Here is a 20,016-nt window from a genome sequence, read left to right as displayed (position 1 = left end):
AGGAGTAGGCCATTTGGCCCTTCGAGCCTGCACCACCATTCAATATGATCATGGCTGATCATGCAACTTCAGTACCCCATTCCTGCTTTCTCTCCATACTCCTTGATCCCTTTAGCACATCTATTTCCCTTTTGAATATATCTAACAAACTGGCCTCAACAACTTTCTGTGGTACAGGAAGCCAGTATTTACAGCTTTCATGTTTTAAGCATTTTATGCAGAATGTTTAAAAAGATTAATCACAGAGTTTGGTTTCCTGGACCTAACACTGGGTTTTTAAGCCCGGCACTCTGTAATTTCTGCAATCGGTCTTGTCACCTTTCTTGAAAATGGTCATGATTACGGCATCTCTGAGATCCCCTGGCATGGTCTTCTCCTTCCAGATGAGAGTGATGAGGTCCTGGATTCACTCTGCGTACTTCTCCGCCATGCTTTGGTACTTTGGCGGGGATGCCATCTGTTCCTGAGGCCTTGTTGTTTTTCAGCCGCTGGATGGCCTTTTCAACCTCATGCCGGGCTGGTGTTGTGCCGAGATAGTGGCGGGTAGCTTGCTGCGGGATGGAGTCGAGGACGCTCACCTCGAAGGCAGAGTCTTGGTCAAGGAGATCTTCGAAGTGTTCCTTCCAGCGGGCAATGGCTGCCTCTCTATCCCTGATGAGCACCTCTCCGTTCTTAGCTCTCAGAAGGTTAGGACCTTAAGTGCTTGGGCCGTAGGTGGTCTTGACTGCACTAAAAAAGCTGCGCACATCATGGTTGTCGGCTAGTTGCTGGATCTCCTGCGCTCTTTCCACCCACCATCTGTTCTTTAGGTCACGAGTTTTTTGTTGGACCTCAGACTCTGGTGCCTGGTGCTATGGGGTGTGTTTCTGGTGCCTGTTGGTGTGGACTGTGTATCTGTTGGTGTGATGAATATATAAAAGTTGAGGAAACATTTATCCCTCAACCAACATCAGCTAAACAAATTAACTGACCATTTATCTAATTGATGTGGGCAAATTGGCTTCAAGCATGATTCACTATCTGCTTGTTCTTTTTTAATATGATTTTGTTGCGAGCAGTCTTAGTCATTTATCAGTATCTACTTACTGAGTTGCAGCTAAGAATATAGATAAACTAAGTCATTAAAAAGTTACTAACAGCTTAATATTTTGAATATATTTAATAAAAGTCCTTACGGCTGAAAGTCCATTTCTCTATTATAAGCTCAGGGTAAGTAAACATGGTAATTAAAGTTAATTTATTTCATCATAGTGGGGGCAAAGTCCTGCTTCCTTTGTACGAGTGCCAATCAAGCACATTTCTTAAACTCTGCAGATCAGCACAATTCAATGAGGTCACATGCTGAGCCATTGAAAGCACCTCACTGCTGCGACCTCCAGTACCCTCTACATTCTCTCATATTGAATCAATAAGCTGGGGGTTGTTTGAGTGAAATATAATGACATGCAGGTTTATTGTGCAATTGCAATTTAAATGCAAAATAACATCAGGCTTTCTAGCAGAGGGAAATATGCCCTGATTGAGCTCTGACAAATAACTGATTCACTTTTATTTCCAAATGAAAGCCACAATACTTTGGGGAATTTTAGCCCAAACAATTTTAGCTGTTGTGATTTAAAAAGATGATTTTGCAATATCCGGAGGACTTGTCTTTGCACTAAGTCGCCGATTAATCTAATAAAATCTGCAGTAGCATTTCAAGCACCAAGATTTTTAAAGTAAAAAAGACTTTCATTTCTATAGCGCCTTTCACAACCACCGGACAACTCAAAGTGCTTTCAAGTGTTGTCACTGTTGTAATGTGGGAAACATGGCAGCCAACTTGTGCACAGCAAGCTCTCACAAACAGCAATGTGATAATGATCAGATCATCTGTTTTTGTTATGTTGATTGAGGGATAAATATTGGCCAGGACACTGGGGATAACTCCCCTACTCCCCTTTTTATATAACTAACTAGCATAAGTGTGCAAGGAACATAGCAAAAGGGAACTACGGCTGTGGTGCAATTGATTGTACATTCTGTTGCTCAACAGCTCGCATAAACATATTCCTTCAGTCTGCAGTTTTCAACCAGCTGCTATTTTGTTCACTTTTTAAGGTGAGTTGGCATTGATGGGGAATTAAAAAAAATCACAGGTTATTAGTAGAAGGATTAGAGGGGAGTTGAGGAGATTTTCTTTCACCCAGAGGGTGGTGGCCAATGTTCCTTTTAAGCAATGTTTCCTGGATGAGAGGGCTGTCATATGATGAGAGATTGTGTAGAATGGACCCATACTCTCTGGAGTTTAGAAGAATGAGAGGTGATCTCATTGAAACATACAAGATTCTGGAGGGGATTGACAGGTAGATGCTGAGAGGTTGTTTCCCCAGGCTGGAGTGTCTCGAACTAGGGGGCACAGTCTCAGGATAAGGGGTAGGCCATTTAAGACAGAGATGAGGAGGAACTTCTACACTCAGAGAGTTGTGAATCTTTGGAATTCTCTGCACTGGAGGGCTGTGGAGACTGGGTCGCTGAATATATTCAAGGCTGAGATAAACAGATTTATGGACACCAGGGGAATCAGGGGATATGGAGATTAGGCAGGAAAGTGGAGTTGAGGTCAATGATCAGCCAGGATCTTATTGAATGGCGGAGCAGGTTCGAGGGGCCAAATGTCCTACTCCTGCTCCTAAATCTTATCTTCTTATGTTCCCTTTAAGCTGCATGGCCACTTGACCATGCAGCGCTCTGCCTCATTCCACCTGCTCAAAACCCTCGAATCTTAAATACTTTAACCAAAGCATCTCTTGTTGTGTATGTATAACATAAGTATACACTTTGTACACTCAATGTACAGTTACATAAGACTACTGAATGTATCTTCACACTGTATATACTATGCCTGTACCACCAGAGGGTGCAACTGGTGGAGACCTAGGGGTCACCTGTACACTACAGATAATCAGGTATAAAAGGAAGCTCATCATACTGTACCCTCACTCGGGAGCTGCAATAAATGGACTAAGGTCCCAACAGTTCAAGTACAATACCTAACCTTGTGGAGTCATTACAAGAGTGCTTACAGACACAATAACTCTCAGGCTTCTCTTTTCAAGAGAAAAAAGTCCCAAGGTAGATAACCTCTCCTGAAAGCCCTGCCTCCTAAATTAATCCAGTAGTCCTCCTTTCAACTTCCTTCAACAACTTGATGGCCCAGAATTTCCTACGCCCCCGGTCCGTACGTGCATGCGCTAAAAACCGGCTTTTCCGATCTGCCAAGCTGGAGCTTGACATGATCTGCAGATCGGGAGCGAGGACATTTGTACGTGGAAGTTTGGGTTATTTACCCATATCTTGCATGGCAAATGTCCTCAAACCTCTTGCGCCTGAAAAAACAGGCGTAAGAGTTTAAAAATAAAAAAAACACATTTATGTTAAAACCCTGCCCACTCAGATAATGTTATTTAAAACCCTAACCCTAACTTTTTTTTTAAATCGGGAATTTTTTTTCTTTAAAAAACATGTGTAACATTTTTAATTTTATTAGTTTATTGTGTGAGGTGTTTTTTAAATGTTTTATGTAGTGTACTTACCTGTGATTGAGTGTCCAGGCCCACATGACTCCTGTGGACGTCCAGACGTGCACGTGCTGCGCGTCGCAGGGAGAGGAGGCCTGTGGATCGGGAGTTCCAGCGGGCGCAGCAGCTTCAGGTAAGTGCGCATTTTATTTCTATTTTTTCTTGATTTACCCATGGGAAGCTCTCCTTGGAATTTCTGCCCCTTTATTCCAGAAGTGGTCTCAATAAGGCCAGATATAATTTTAGAAGTGCTTCTCGTTACTTATATGGTATGCCTCTAGCTATACATCCCACTACTTCCATTCACTTTACTAACTTCCTGCGACCACTGTGCCAACAGATTTAGTGACTTAAGTCACTGCACCTCAGGAAGGATATATTGACGTTGGAGGGGATACAGTACAGTTTCACCAGAATGATACTGGTGCTTCAAGGGTTAAATTATGAAAACAGTTTGCATAAATTTAGCTTATATTCTGTTGACTATAGGAGATTGAGGGGTGATCTGATCGAGATGTTTAAAATGTTAAAAAAAGATTCAAAAAGTAGATACAGAGAAACTATTTCCTCTGGTGGGGGCAATCATCTTAAAATTAAAGCCAGGCCATTCAGGAGCGAAATCAGGAGGCACCTTTTCACACAAAGGGTAGCAGAAGTCTGGAACAAACTGCTGTCATCACCACAAACCACCCGAGCGGGAACCGGGCCTAGTGAGCAATCAGTTCCTCCGGGAGTGATAGCGGGGAGGCTTACTGATTTTAGCAAGCCGCTAAATCTAAATGTAAATAATTTGTTTTGTACTGCTTTCACTGAGGGCCAAGGAAGAGCTCCTCCAGGCTCCACAAAGAAACTTTGGGCCTTCCCTTTCCATCTTTCCCCTCCTGAACCCTCCAATGCACTTATCTTGTGCCAGGGACTGTTCCCTCAGGTCCCTGGGGGTGGCCTCCGAACCACTCAATTTTAACAGCTGGACCCCGCTAGCTTTGGACAGGTGTCCTTGCAGACTGCAATTTAACATTGCAGGTGGCCAGATCGGGGCGGGAGCGGATTGGGTAAGTGTAATATAGAGCTCCACCTAGTGGACTACTGTGGGAATGCAACTGCTGATGTATAATAATAAAGGGTCATGTGACCTGGTCACAGGACAAAGTCCTGTGTAATGGAGCCATCTTCCAGAATGTGTTGTTAGTGATGTCGCAAATATCACAGTAAGATCCCCCCACCCCCAACCCACCCCACTCCAGTTTAACTATTAAAATCGACCACAGTTTATCTAAATAGGCATCCCTTAATGTTCTGTCCTCACCTCTACTCGGAGATTTTAAAAATTATAGTTACCTCATGTTCCCTCACTATTACCTTGGCTTATCACACAGTCCTTATTAGTTAATGCCATATCCAATGTTGCAATCTCCATTGTAGGTTCCCTCACATATTGTTTCAGACAGCCAGTAGCACTCATCTGGATTTTTTTGAGAGTGTTCTGCATCTACTTGAGCGTATCACCTCAAAACCATCCCAAATGTTTTGTTATTGTTATGCTTCGAACATGGTTTTATCAGGAGCAGGCAGTGGGGCACCTGGGGAAGGTGTTGTACTGTGGTAGCTGCTGGAGTTAAAGGAAGTTGCAGCGTATAATTACATACTCAATGTGGGTTCAGCCACTTTTACATTTGCACTGTTTTAGGTTGTGCTTTTTGTGAAGCATCTTTAAGAAACTGAGCCAGCAAGCAGTCAGGAGCCGATTAAATATACTGTGATTCACCCATCCGCATTCAAATGATGCTGTGAATGGTAGTATGTGAATGCTTTACACAGTCATATGAAATGCTTTCATCCGCTATTTTAACATTTAAAATGGGCTAATAACTATGTTAAAATAGCCTATAAAATTTTTTAATGTCAACTTATTGGGGTAGATTTTCACTTTGTGCGTTAGCGTGAAACGGGTGATAACGTATTAGCAGCCCGTTTAACATAAGAAATAGGAGCAAGAGTAGGCCATTTGGGCCCTCGAGCCCGCTGCACCATTCAATAAGATCATGGCTGATCTGATCATGTACTCAGCTCCACTTCCCTGCCTGTTCCCCATAACCCTTGACTCCCTTATCATTCAAAAATCTGTCTATCTCCACCTGTCTATTATATTCAAAAAGGAGTTAGATGTAGTTCTTACTACTAGGAGGATCAAGGGATATGGCGAGAAAGCAGGAATGGGGTACTGAAGTTGCATGTTCAGCCATGAACTCATTGAATGGCGGTGCAGGCTCGAAGGGCCGAATTGCCTACTCCTGCACCTATTTTCTATGTTTCTATTAAATATATTCAATGACCCAGCCTCCACAGCTCTCTGGGCCCGTTTTAAATGGGCGGCCCCTTATTCTGAAACTATGCCCTCTAGTTCTAGATTCCACCACGAGTGGAAACATCCTCTCTGCATCTACCCTGTCAAGACTCCTCATAATCTTAAATATTTCAATAAGATCACCTCTCATTCATCTAAACTCCAATGAGTACAGGCCCAACCTGCTCAACCTTTCTTCATAAGACAACCCCTTCATCTCAGGTGCGGTCTCACCAACGCCCTGTACAGTTGTAGCAAGACTTCCTTACTCTTTACTTCATCCCCAGTCTACTCCTTCCAATCTACTTTTATACCCTCCCCCGATTCTTATTTCCATTGATGTCAATGGGGAGAGATGTAAAACGGGCTGTGGATTCGTTATTACCCGTTTCAAACTATCGCACAATGTCCAATTCTCAACCATTAAGAGTTTATTAATAGGCATTAAATTCCGGTCGGAGGCTTCTTTCGGACATAGAAACATAGAAACATAGAAAATAGGTGCAGGAGCAGGCCATTCAGCCCTTCTAGCCTGCACCGCCATTCAATGAGTTCATGGCTGAACATGAAACTTCAGTACCCCCTTCCTGCTTTCTCGCGATAACCCTTGATCCCCCGAGTAGTAAGGACTTCATCTAACTCCCTTTTGAATATATTTAGTGAATTGGCCTCAACTACTTTCTGTGGTAGAGAATTCCACAGGTTCACTACTCTCTGGGTGAAGAAGTTTCTCCTCATCTCGGTCCTAAGTGGCTTACCCCTTATCCTTAGACTGTGACCCCTGGTTCTGGACTTCCCCAACATTGGGAATATTCTTCCTGCATCTAACCTGTCTAAACCCGTCAGAATTTTAAACGTTTCTATGAGATCCCCTCTCATTCTTCTGAACTCCAGTGAATACAAGCCCAGTTGATCCAGTCTTTCTTGATAGGTCAGTCCCGCCATCCCGGGAATCAGTCTGGTGAATCTTCGTTGCACTCCCTCAATAGCAAGAATGTCCTTCCTCAAGTTAGGAGACCAAAACTGTACACAATACTCCAGGTGTGGCCTCACCAAGGCCCTGTACAACTGTAGCAACACCTCCCTGCCCCTGTATTCAAATCCCCTCGCTATGAAGGCCAACATGCCATTTGCTTTCTTAACCGCCTGCTGTACCTGCATGCTAACCTTCAATGACTGATGTACCATGACACCCAGGTCTCGTTGCACCTTCCCTTTTCCTAATCTGTCACCATTCAGATAATAGTCTGTCTCTCTGTTTTTACCACCAAAGTGGATAACCTCACATTTATCCACATTATACTTCATCTGCCATGCATTTGCCCACTCACCTAACCTATCCAAGTCACTCTGCAGCCTAATAGCATCCTCCTCGCAGCTCACACTGCCACCCAACTTAATGTCATCCGCAAATTTGGAGATACTGCATTTAATCCCCTCGTCTAAATCATTAATGTACAATGTAAACAGCTGGGGCCCCAGCACAGAACCTTGCGGCACCCCACTAGTCACTGCCTGCCATTCTGAAAAGTACCCGTTTACTCCTACTCTTTGCTTCCTGTCTGACAACCAGTTCTCAATCCACGTCAGCACACTACCCCCAATCCCATGTGCTTTAACTTTGCACATTAATCTCTTGTGTGGGACCTTGTGAAAGCCTTCTGAAAGTCCAAATACACCACATCAACTGGTTCTCCTTTGTCCACTTTACTGGAAACATCCTCAAAAAATTCCAGAAGATTTATCAAGCATGATTTCCCTTTCACAAATCCATGCTGACTTGGACCTATCATGTCACCATTTTCCAGATGCACTGCTATGACATCCTTAATAATTGATTCCATCATTTTACCCACTACTGAGGTCAGGCTGACCGGTCTATAATTCCCTGTTTTCTCTCTCCCTCCTATTTTAAAAAGTGGGGTTACATTGGTTACCCTCCACTCGATAGGAACTGATCCAGAGTCAATGGAATGTTGGAAAATGACTTTCAATGCATCCGCTATTTCCAAGGCCACCTCCTTAAGAACTCTGGGATGCAGTCCATCAGGCCCTGGGGATTTATCGGCCTTCAATCCCATCAATTTCCCCAACACAATTTCCCGACTAATAAAGATTTCCCTCAGTTCCCCCTCCTTACTAGACCCTCTGACCCCTTTTATATCCGGAAGGTTGTTTGTATCCTCCTTAGTGAATACCGAACCAAAGTACTTGTTCAATTGGTCTGCCATTTCTTTGTTCCCCGTTATGACTTCCCCTGATTCTGACTGCAGGGGACCTACGTTTGTCTTTACTAACCTTTTTCTCTTTACATACCTATAGAAACTTTTGCAATCCGTCTTAATGTTCCCTGCAAGCTTCTTCTCGTACTCCATTTTCCCTGCCCTAATCAAACCCTTTGTCCTCCTCTGCTGAGTTCTAAATTTCTCCCAGTCCCCAGGTTCGCTGCTATTTCTGGCCAATTTGTATGCCACTTCCTTGGCTTTAATACTATCCCTGATTTCCCTAGATAGCCACGGTTGAGCCACCTTCCCTTTTTTATTTTTACGCCAGACAGGAATGTACAATTGTTGTAATTCATCCATGCGGTCTCTAAATGTCTGCCATTGTCCATCCACAGTCAACCCCCTAAGTATCATTCGCCAATCTATCCTAGCCAATTCACGCCTCATACCTTCAAAATTACCCTTCTTTAAGTTCTGGACCATGGTCTCTGAATTTACTGTTTCATTCTCCATCCTAATGCAGAATTCCACCATATTATGGTCACTCTTCCCCAAGTGGCCTCGCACAATGAGATTGCTAATTAATCCTCTCTCATTACACAACACCCAGTCTCCGACCTGAGGATTTTTTACGAATTTACCTGGTGGTCCCCGAAGCGCCTGCGGTTCTGGTGGGGAGGCCTTCTCTTCCCACTCAGCGAAGCGCGCTCCTGTCCTCGAGGTTCGGATGCAGAAGGTGCAGTCACATGTGACTGCACAACCAATCAGGTACAGTATTCTCATTAACAGCAATGAGAACTCTGCATCTACGAGTTCTCATTGCTATTAATGTGAAAAAAAACACACTAACCACAACATAAAAAACACATCTCACATATTTAACAATAATTTAAATTAAAGTTAATAAATGTGTTAGAAAAAATTTTTATTTTTCGGATTTTTTTAAAGTTTTGTAATCAGGGTTTAAAATAAACTTACCTTAGTGGGCAGGGTTTTTAACATGAAAATGTGTTTTAAAATTTTATTTTTATATTTTTTATATGTTTTAAAACTCTTATGCTGGTAAAAGTAGGCTATGCGCCTGAGTTTTAAGGACATTTGCTGGGCAAGAGATGGGCAATAGCACAATTTGCCCATGCGAATGTCCTTCTCCCCGAGATGCATTGGATATGTCAAGCCAGTACTTGACAGATCGGAAAAGCCGTTTATTGGCGCATGCGCATCACGCACCGAAAACCGGCTTTTGGGATGCCTCCCTGGGTCCGTACACACTCCAGTGAGGCCGGAATTTCAGGCCCAATATTTGCACAGTGTAATTTCAAAGCTATCATTACAGAATTGGCACATTCCAGTTTCATCGGGTTGTGTATGTAGCAGGCTCAAGATGTGACTCTCAAAATGCCAAGAACCCTCCCCACAACAGTTATACCATCCTCAGAGAATGCCACGAATACTATCATAATATCCTTTCCAAAAGGCCCCACTTGGATTGCTGCGAATATTTAATCTCTTCGCCATGAATCCATGACAGCTCCAGTCAAATAAAATGCTCATGACTAAAAATTTGCAGAAAGCAAATCAGAATCTGCCGTTGCTACCCACATACATTGCTTAATTTAACTGCCATCACCCCCAACATTTTGTTCCTGCTAAGATTTCCCAGAAACCTCTTTATAGTTCCATCTCCTAGGTAATTTAAGATGATTCTGCCTTTCTTCTCATGGTATGGGAGGTACTGAGATGCAGATGAACATGCATCAATGACTAAGCAAAGACACAGAAGGAAAGGCTGACCTGTGGTCCCCATTCTTTCTCTTATATTGCTTGACTTGCTCTGTTTCTTCTGTTCCTCTATAATGTCATAGATGAATGGATAACCGTTAGTATTTGGAACTTGTTTCATTTCCATAAGCATGTATTTTATTATATACTAGTGTAGAACTTGCTACTTCATGTTCTTTTGGGCCAATTTCCACTTTGGTGAAGGCCTGTAACTGGGGTCGGTAGCCTTACTGCCCCGTTAATGCTAATGATCAGACTGCCGCCATTTTGCATGGGTACTACTGTCAGCCGGCCAAAGGGTCTTCCTGTTTTAGGTGGCAGGCTCCTTTCAGTATGCAAAGCAGGGTCCTATGACCTCTGGCAGTGCTCCATGCAGAGTCCGATCAGTTCCACGGGAAATTGATGAGAAGAGGCCCATCAAAGGTAAGTTTGAAATTATTTTTGTGGGACCCATGAGCAGCAGGGGTGCTCCCCTCCATGATTGCGACACCCCCCCACACACTTGTCTTGCTGGCGGCCCGATATTTGCCAGCCTTAATCCAGTGAGCTCCGTTGTGCCTGTTTAGCACTCTGCCGCTTGCCAGTTTGTTGTATATGACCAACCAAAACTCAAAATCAAGCCCCTTGTTTTACGATTGCTATTCTTTGATAACGTGGTCTGTCTGGAGCCTCTGAGCAGAGGTTGTCTTTTTTAGCAATACTGAGTCATAAGGTTGTGGGTGCAATCCCACTCCAGGAACTTGAGCACAAAAATCTAGGCTGACACTCCAGGGCAGTGCTGAGGGAGTGCTGCACTGTCGGAGGTGCCCTCTTTCAGATGAAACATTAAACTGAGGCCTCGTCTGTTCTCTCAGGTGGATGTAGAAGATCCCATGGCACTATTTCGAAGAAGAGCAGGGGAGTTATCCCCGGTGTCCTGGCCAATATTTATCCCTCAACCAACATAACAAAAGCAGATTATCTGGTCATTATCACATTGATGTTTGTGGGAGCTTGCTGTGCACACAATGGCTGCCACGTTTCCCACATTGCAACAGTGACTATACTTCAAAAGTACTTCATTGGCTTTAAAGCGCTTTGAAACGTCTGGTGGTCGTGAAAGACGCTATATAAATGCAAGTCTTTCTTTATTTCTTTCAATATTAACACTTTGAGCCAAGTAAATCTCTGTCCATTGTCCCAATTTTAAGATCCAAATATTTATGGGTGGTGAGGAGGGAGGGGTGGCAGTGTTTGATGGGTGGGGGGGGGGGGGCAGTAGGGGGGGACCTGAAAATCCCAGATCCCGGGACATGAAGGTCCTGCAAAATCTTTTTATTTTGTTTCATGCCTGGCAGCCGGCCAGATTGGCATGCTCACTGGATGCTGGGCAGTAAAGCTTGTGGGAGGAGGCCATAGCCAGGGACTGTTGGGAACTGGAGTTTGGGTGGGGGGGGAGGGCGGAGAAGGGTGGGTGTCCAATCGAGGCAGAAGGTTTGCTTGGGGGGGTGGGGGGGTCAGTGGGGGAAACACTCCTGCTCCTCCTGGCCCCCAAGCAGTGCTATGAAAAGAATGTGCCTGCTGGTCTGCTGCACTCGTCTACATTTAGCTCTTGTGTTTCCCGAGCTCCTGGAAACCCGGCATTGAATGTAAATCAGGCTCCCAACTGCACTGTGGGAGCTCGATTTAAATATTATAATGACGTGTCCCATCTCTTGAGAGCAGATTGCAGACATGCCACACAACCTGCGGCGGGTTGGGGTCACGTGACGTGATTTAGAATTTTTAACCCTTCCCCCACCCTCTGCTGCCATCGTAGGGGTTTCAAGTACCCCCCCTCCCCCATCTTTGTTTCGATAATGAAAAACTGCCATTTTATTTCCATGAGTGTTAGGCCTCAGGATATTAAAGGTTTCTACACACAATGTTATTTAAGGTAGCACAGTGAATAATAAGCCAGGTTTATTTACACTTTTGGAGCATCATCATTATGACATCGCGGAAGACATCAAATGACTTCTGGGACGGGGAGGGGGGGGCGGGGGGTAACCTCAACAGCTCCAATTTTTCAAAAAATAGCTTAAGGGGAAGGGGAAGGAAAGTTGAATGTTGAACATTTTTTCTTTTCCTTTTAATGACTGCCATTTTGCACAAAGCAGTTTAGCATTGTCATAAATAATAAAGAAATGCCGCTTTCTGTCTACCTGTTGCTGAGTCAAATGATAGCACAATGTGCCAGTGTACTGTTTCAGTCTGCTGTATGGTTCTCAGTCTCATACCAAGTGCGAGACCACAATAATATTTGTACAGAACTTCTGCTCCCAGTCAGTTCAGACTGTAGCGTCTTCCAACTTGCACTGTGCCATTCACATTGAATCAGTAAAGGGCAAGATCAGTGTATCTGCTGATTACTTGCATTGTGGTTCTGAGAGTAACTGTGTAACTATCACCTTTTGGTTCTATTTAATGGTTCATTTTTGTTCGATACAAATTGTCGGAATAATTCCTTTGAACAGATTCGTAAAGCTAGAGACAATAATATGTCTGAGAATTAATTTCATTTATTCTGGCTTCAAAACATTCATCATTTAACATTTCATACAGAATAGTACACATCTAGCACCACGTCTGAAATCACCTTTGCAGGGAACTTCGAGGGGAAATTGCGAGAAAGATTTAACCAAACCTATTCACGTACCTGGTCTTGAAGGTTGGCAAAGCAAAGTTCCTACTGAGTCAAATGTTGAATCTCTTTTCATATCATTTTCTACTTCCCGCTGGATGTAACATTATCGAGTGATTTATAAGCCCCAGTTCTTTGACTAGGTTGTTAGATAGCGATGAGGGGCCTTATATTTTTTCATACCATACTAGTACTTCCTATCATTGTTTTCCCCGAGCCTTAGTTTTATTGTACATACCTTTGATCTATACTCTATAACAACATTGCCTTTTTATATTGCATTATCTCCTCTCTTATACGAATCTGTACTATGATCAAAAGACAGCGATCTCTCACCCTCCCCACAGTGATCTCTTTCCCCCCCACCACAATGATCTCTCCTCCTCCACAGCGATCTCTCCCCCCCACCACAATGATCTCTTCCCCCCACACAGCGATATCTCCCCACTCCACCACAACGATCTCTTCCCCCCCACAGCGATCACTTCCCCCCCACAGCGATCACTTCCCCCCACAGCGATCACTTCCCCCCACAGCGATCTCCCCCCCACAGCGATCTCCCCCCCACAGTGATCTCTACCCCCACAGTGATCTCTCCCCCCCACAGTGATCTCTCCCCCCCACAGTGATCTCTCCCCCCCACAGTGATCTCTCCCCCCCACAGTGATCTCTCCCCCCCACAGTGATCTCTCCCCCCCACAGTGATCTCTCCCCCCCACAGTGATCTCTCCCCCCCACAGTGATCTCTCCCCCCCACAGTGATCTCTCCCCCCCACAGTGATCTCTCCCCCCCACAGTGATCTCTCCCCCCCACAGTGATCTCTCCCCCCCACAGTGATCTCTCCCCCCCACAGTGATCGCTTCCCCCCCACAGTGATCTCTCCCCCCCACAGTGATCTCTCCCCCCCACAGTGATCACTTCCCCCCCACAGTGATCTCTCCCCCCCCCCCCACAGCGATCTCTCCCCCCCACAGCGATCTCTCCCCCCCCACAGCGATCTCTCCCCCCCCACAGCGATCTCTCCCCCCCCACAGCGATCTCTCCCCCCCCACAGTGATCTCTTCCTCCCACACAGCGATATCTCCCCACTCCACCACAACGATCTCTTCCCCCCCACAGCGATCTCCCCCCCACAGCGATCTCTACCCCCACAGTGATCTCTCCCCCCCACAGTGATCTCTCCCCCCCACAGTGATCTCTCCCCCCCACAGTGATCTCTCCCCCCCACAGTGATCTCTCCCCCCCACAGTGATCTCTCCCCCCCACAGTGATCTCTCCCCCCCACAGTGATCTCTCCCCCCCCCCACAGTGATCTCTCCCCCCCCCCACAGTGATCTCTCCCCCCCCCACAGTGATCTCTCCCCCCCCCACAGCGATCTCTCCCCCCCCCCACAGCGATCTCTCCCCCCCCACAGCGATCTCTCCCCCCCCACAGTGATCTCTTCCCCCCCCACAGCGATCTCTCCCCCCCCCACAGCGATTTCCCCCCCACAGTGATCACTCCCCCCCACAGTGATCACTCCCCCCCCACAGTGATCTCTCCCCCCCCACAGCGATCTCCCCCCCACAGTGATCACTCCCCCCCCCACAGTGATCACTCCCCCCCCACAGTGATCTCTCCCCCCCCACAGCGATCTCCCCCACACAGTGATCACTCCCTCCCCACAGCGATCTCTCCCACCCCCAAAGTGATCTTCCCCCCCCACACAGTGATCTTCCCCCCCCACCACAGCGATGTCTCCCCCCCACCACAGCGATGCCTCCCTCCCCCCCACAGCAATCTTTTACCCCCCGTGACCACAGCGATCTCTTTACCCTCAACCACAGTGATCTATTCCCCACCCCACCACAGCGATCTCTCTTCTCCCCCCGCCCCACAGCGATCTCTTTCTTCCTGCCTCCACTCCCCACCCCACAGCGATTTCAGTCCGGCGGTCTCTGGCCTCTCATCGGTGCTTCTCGGGGGGGCGGAGCTTGACAGCCGCACCGCATGCGCACAACTCGGGAGCCGAAGTTTCCTGAGTCGGAAGGCCTCCTCCGCCGCACACCGCCCGCTGCACTCCACTCCTGCTACCATCGAGAAAAGTGGGATGAATCTCCCGCCAACTTGGCTCCAGTGGTACCGGGCGGTAAAAAAGCATTCACCGCCCAGGGACCGCAAAAAACAGGCGAAACTTACCTTTCATCAATTTTGGCCCCTTTGGGTTTTAATTATGACAATCCTTTCAGCCCCACATTATCCACCTAGCTTATTTATTTAATAATCTATATGTGCCTATTTTACAGTACAGTATCTTTGGCACTGAAATTCATCCTTCTCCAATGTCAACACTGAGGGAAGAGATAGGATTTGCGCGAATGCGATTTAAATCGATTCTCTCTACATTATTGTTCTGTTTCTGTTCTGTATTAGAATAATGTAAAAACATATCTATATTCTTGCACAAATGTTGCAGAAACAAATTTCTTCTATGTTCAAACTTTTTTTTGCTTGTCTACACAGTGCTTTAAGAAACCATTCTTGTGATGTGATGGCGCTGTTGACTGTGCAAGTTCTATTCTAACATTTTTGGTGAAAAGAAGTGGAGCCAATTCAGAAATTATGCATTTGAATGTAACCATTTTTAAAATGCATTATTAACGGCATAGCGCCCTTCAGTTTTTTCATTCCTTAGAGTAATGGAGACACCTTATTGGAATTGTTAACTTACACAGGGTGATCCCATACTTTCAGCATACTGTCCAGTATTGATTCATATTGGGCGACCATCTGCACGACATCAGGGAGCTGAGAATGGTCAGTTAATGCTGAAAGACGAGACTGCGGATTGGATTCTCTTGCTGCTCAGCTGGTTCTTTGCTTCAACCAGGATCCATTATTCCTGTTCTGATGGCAGTTCTGACGAAGGGTCATCGACCTGAAATGTGAACTCTGTTTCTCTCTCCACGGATTCAGCCTCCGCAGTATTTTGCTTTTCCATTGTTCCTGTTCAAGTTCCACTCCTGGATGAGCCACAGCTTCCCTTATTTGTTCCTTTTGTACCTTTTCAGCAAGTGCTGCCCACACTCTCTCAGGAGTGGAGGTCTCTGCTTGCACAAGGGGACTGATTGGTTGGCACCGCGTCACATGTTCGGGTTATCTCTTGGGTCAAATTGGGAGCTAAAAGTCCAGTCAATCAGAATATTGTATTCTCCAGCACTGTGATCAAATAATAGTCAGAACTAACGTATATTGAGCTTGCTGATTTAGTACAATAACCCACACGGGGCTTCAGCTTAACCGCTTCTGAAAGGTGGCACATCTGACAGTGCAGCACTCCCTTAGTACTGCACTGCAGTGTCAGCCTAGATTTTGTGCTCAAGTCTCTGGAGTGGGACTTGAACCCATAACCTTCTGACTCAGAAGTGAGAAGTTAGCCACAGCTAACACTTAACCTTTTACAGCTTGCTATGATTCTCTCAAAGAATTCAATTAGTTCTGTGTGCATTTCTTATTTGTTTGGAACTTTGATTATGTCGCTTAAATGAAGCTCATGGAGAGCGTACTCGCTGAGGTGCTTCAACTGCAGAAGAACTGCTTGATGACCACCTTGAAGCTCCAAAGCGTGGGAGGCCATCATGCGAAGGTATTTGACGGGCAGAGCTAATTCGCTCCAATCGCGCTCGCAAACATTATAAATAGAGCTGTATATCATTCCATTCTGAGTTTACATAGCACAGAAACTGCCCAATCAGACTAACTGGTCTGTGCCGGTGTTTATGCTCCACACAAGTGTTCTTCCACCCTACTTCATCTAACCCTATCAGCATAACCTTCTATTCCCTTCTCCCTCACGTGCTTATTTAGCTTCCCCTTAAATGCATCTATCCTATTCATCTCAGCCACTCCATGTGGTAGTAAGTTCCGCATTCTAACCACTCTCTGGGTAAAGAGCTTTCTCCTGGATTCCCTAATGATTTATTAGTGCTTTTCTCATGGGGCCGAAATTCATCAACTTACCGTCCACTGCCGCCAATTTTGCTCTTGCAGATCCATCCAGTGCCACTTTGGAGGTGGCCTGGAGTAGGCGGAAGGAGAGAGCCGTCGGGAACGGCCTGCTAACATCAGTGGACGGCCGAGTGGCGCAACTGACCTCCCGCCCGCCGAGTTCCCAGATCCCTGTGGTCGGGATTCGGTGGGAGTCGGCACCAGAACGGGAGTGGATCACTGGCTGGAGGCTGGTCTGTCCCCAACGGTAAGTATGAAGAACCTGAAAAAAAGGTTAGTGAACATTTTATATATTTTTTTCCACAGTGACTTACCTGGATGGTGTCCCCTGAAGGTCATCTGATAGTTTTTTAATTTTTTACTGATGATTTTTTTTTTCAGCAGTTCGACCCTCTGCCGCCGAGAATGAGACCTCCCGTCTGCTGCTGCCCAGATTAGCAGCGTACGTCGTCCATTTGCCGCCCGCCGACCTTCAAGGGACTTTCTTCATGAATATCCCATCCAAAGTAGTCTGGTACCTCGGTGGCCATCGGCGGCACTTTGGGCGGCACTTGGGCAGGTGGAGGCCTTGACTACAATTAGCCCCGATCCCTAGTTTTGGACTCTTGTAACTACAATTGCAATATTGTAATTTACCTATATGCTGTTGTTTGACTTGCTTCTGCTCGTTCCTTTGAACTTAAGGCCACATAGGGAGCGTGGGCCTGTCTGTGACTAGTTGAGCATAAATTGTATTGATATCCTGGCATAAGGCAATGCCATCAAGAGAGGAATGGAAAAAGTTGAGGCAAACAAAAGTATAAACAAGCAGTCTGAATGGAAAAAGAAAGAACTTGCATTTATATAGCACCTTTCACAAACTTAGGACAGCCCAAATTGCTTTACAGCCAATGAGATACTTTCTGAGCTGTTACTACAGACCTTTTGCTGAGTGTTGACAGTGCTGTTGCAGTCCATACAAAATTATCAATGTAACTGTATCCTGAGCTTCACCTGTTACAGATCCACCGCTGGTGTTGACAATAATGGTGCAGCTTGTACAAATTCTGTTGCCTCGCACCAAGTCCCGCTCACCCATCACCCCTGTGCTCGCTGACCTACATTGGCTTCCGGTTAAGCAACACCTCGATTTCAAAATTCTCATCCTTGTTTACGAATCCCTCCATGGCATCGCCCCTCCTTATCTCTGTAATCTCCTCCAGCCCCACAACCTCCCGAGATGTCTGCGCTTCTCTAATTCTGCCCTCTTGAGCATCCCTGATTATAATCGCTTGACTATCGGTGGCCATGCCTTCTGTTGTCTAGGCCCCAAGCTCTGGAACTCCCTGCCTAAACCTCTCTGCCTCTCTCCCTCTCTTTCCTCCTTCAAGATGCTCCTTAAAACCTACCTCTTTGACCAAGCTTTTGGACACCTGCCTAATTTCTCCTTATGCGGCTCGCTGTCAATTATTTTAATCTCGTAACACTTCTGTGAAACGCCTTGGGACATTTCACTACGTTAAAGGCACTATATAAATGCAAGTTGTTGTTGTAATTGCCTGCCAGTGATTGTGACATTGACTGTTTATATTATAGCTTCAGCTGTGGGAATTCCTTCATTTCTTTTTCCACTTAATTTGAGAAGTAAAACAATGTGTGCTCCATTTTGTTGTGAAGTACTGTGGTATTAAATTTGTCCAGTTAGTTAGCAAATTGAAATGGATTTTATGCTCATGAAGAATGTATTATTGTGCTTGAGAAAGCTAGAATTTGCATTTACATAGCATCTTTCATGACCTCAGGACATTCTAAAGCACTTTATGACCAATGAAGTGTAGTCACTGTTTTAATGTAGGAAACACAACAGATAATTTGCACACAGCAAGATCCTACAAACAGTAACGTGGTAATGACCAGATAATTCTGTTTGGTGATATCGGTGGAAGGATGAATATTGGCCAGAACACCAGGGCAAATTCTAGCTGATTAATTCCCTTCCTTAGCCCAGGAATATCCTGAAGCCTCTATCATTCCAACTGAGGTAGAAGGTCAAGGATCATGAGGTGCTTTTAGGTTTGCTTGTTTATTTTTATAGGTCACACAACAGGATGCAAACAGTAGACAACTGTAAGAGGACAGATGACTCATGAATTTGACCATGGTCTTTGCTAGAAGCACAAAAAAATGGAGAAATTATACAGGGACAATGGACATCTGATTGATTTCCCATTGCTTAATGTGTGGTTCAGCAAGTGATGCTTAACTCCGCCTTCTGCTTGCCTGCAGAACAACAGTGGTGACACATCAAAAAGTGATTTATTGGTGTGAAGCACTTTAGCATGTGCTGAGGATGTGAAAGACACAATATAAATGCAAGTTTTTTCTTTCTTAGCTGCATAATTGAAACAAGCAATGGCACTGCCCGGGAGAGAGTGCCACAAGCAAAAGTCCCAGGTGAAGCTTTGCTGCTGGTATTCTGAGGAGACATCGGGAATTTTTTGATTTAGTCATTCACGGAATGTGAGCATCGCTGGCGAGGCTGGCATTTATTGCCCATCCCTAATTGTTCCTGAGAAGGTGGTGATGAGCCGCACTGCAGTCTGTGTGGTGAAAGCACTCCCATGGTGCTGCTAGGCAGAGAGTTCCAGGATTTTGACCCAGCAATGATAAACAAACAGCGATATATTTCCAAGTCAGGATGGTGTATAACTTGGAGGGGAACTTTCAGGTGATGGTCTTGTCCTTCTAGGCGGTAGAGATCGCAGGTTTGGGAGGTGCTGTTGAAGTCGGCTTGCTGCAGTGCATCCTGTAGATGGTGCACACTGCAGCCACAGTGCGGCGGTGGTGGAGGGAGTGAATGTTGAATGTGATGGATGGGGTTCCAAACAAGTGGGCTGCTTTTATTGGATAGCGTCGAGCTTCTTGAGTGTTGTTGGAAATGCACTGATCCAAGCAAGTGGAGAGTATTCCATCACACTCCTGACTTGTGCCTTGTAGATGGTGGAAAGGCTTTGGGTGGTCAGGAGGTGAGACACTCACCGCAGAATACCCAGCCTCTGACCTGCTTTTGTAGCCACAGTATTTATGTGGATGGTCCAGTTAGGTTTCAGGTCAAATTGATACAGAAATTTGAAGTTCAGCTCGACACCAGCTCCGGAGTAACTTGCATAAACATTGTCAGTATGGTTTAAACTTAGAAATTCTTCTGGTACTCCTTTGGTCATAATCTCAAAGAGGTTTTATTTAGTCAGTATTAGTTGCAGTAACTGATCCTATCCTATTTGCAGAAGCAAGGGATCTAGATGATTTTCCCCTTCTTAAATTTGGGGATGCTGAGTGTCCCCCCATTGTTATAGAACATAAGAACATAAGAAATAGGAGCAGGAGTAGGCCATTTGGTCCCTCAAGCCTGCTCCGCCATTCATGGCTGATCTGATCCTGGCCTCAACTCCACTTCCCTGCCCGCTCCCCATAA

General features: G+C 45.5%; 1 long non-coding RNA gene across 1 annotated transcript; it reads left to right on the top strand.

The window, feature by feature from the left end:
* The first annotated feature begins 3,643 nt into the window (after positions 1-3,643).
* LOC139268167 (uncharacterized) lies at positions 3,644-18,199 on the top strand. The gene is made up of 3 exons (XR_011593978.1): positions 3,644-3,693; positions 16,605-16,809; positions 16,944-18,199. It is a non-coding gene; the product is annotated as an uncharacterized lncRNA (long non-coding RNA).
* The last annotated feature ends 1,817 nt before the right edge of the window (positions 18,200-20,016 follow it).

The sequence above is a fragment of the Pristiophorus japonicus genome, chromosome 8 (genome assembly GCF_044704955.1).
Source record: "Pristiophorus japonicus isolate sPriJap1 chromosome 8, sPriJap1.hap1, whole genome shotgun sequence".
NCBI classification, from domain to species: domain Eukaryota; kingdom Metazoa; phylum Chordata; class Chondrichthyes; family Pristiophoridae; genus Pristiophorus; species Pristiophorus japonicus.
Note: the sequence above shows the minus strand (reverse complement) of the source record. Positions and strands in the feature narration are given on the sequence as shown.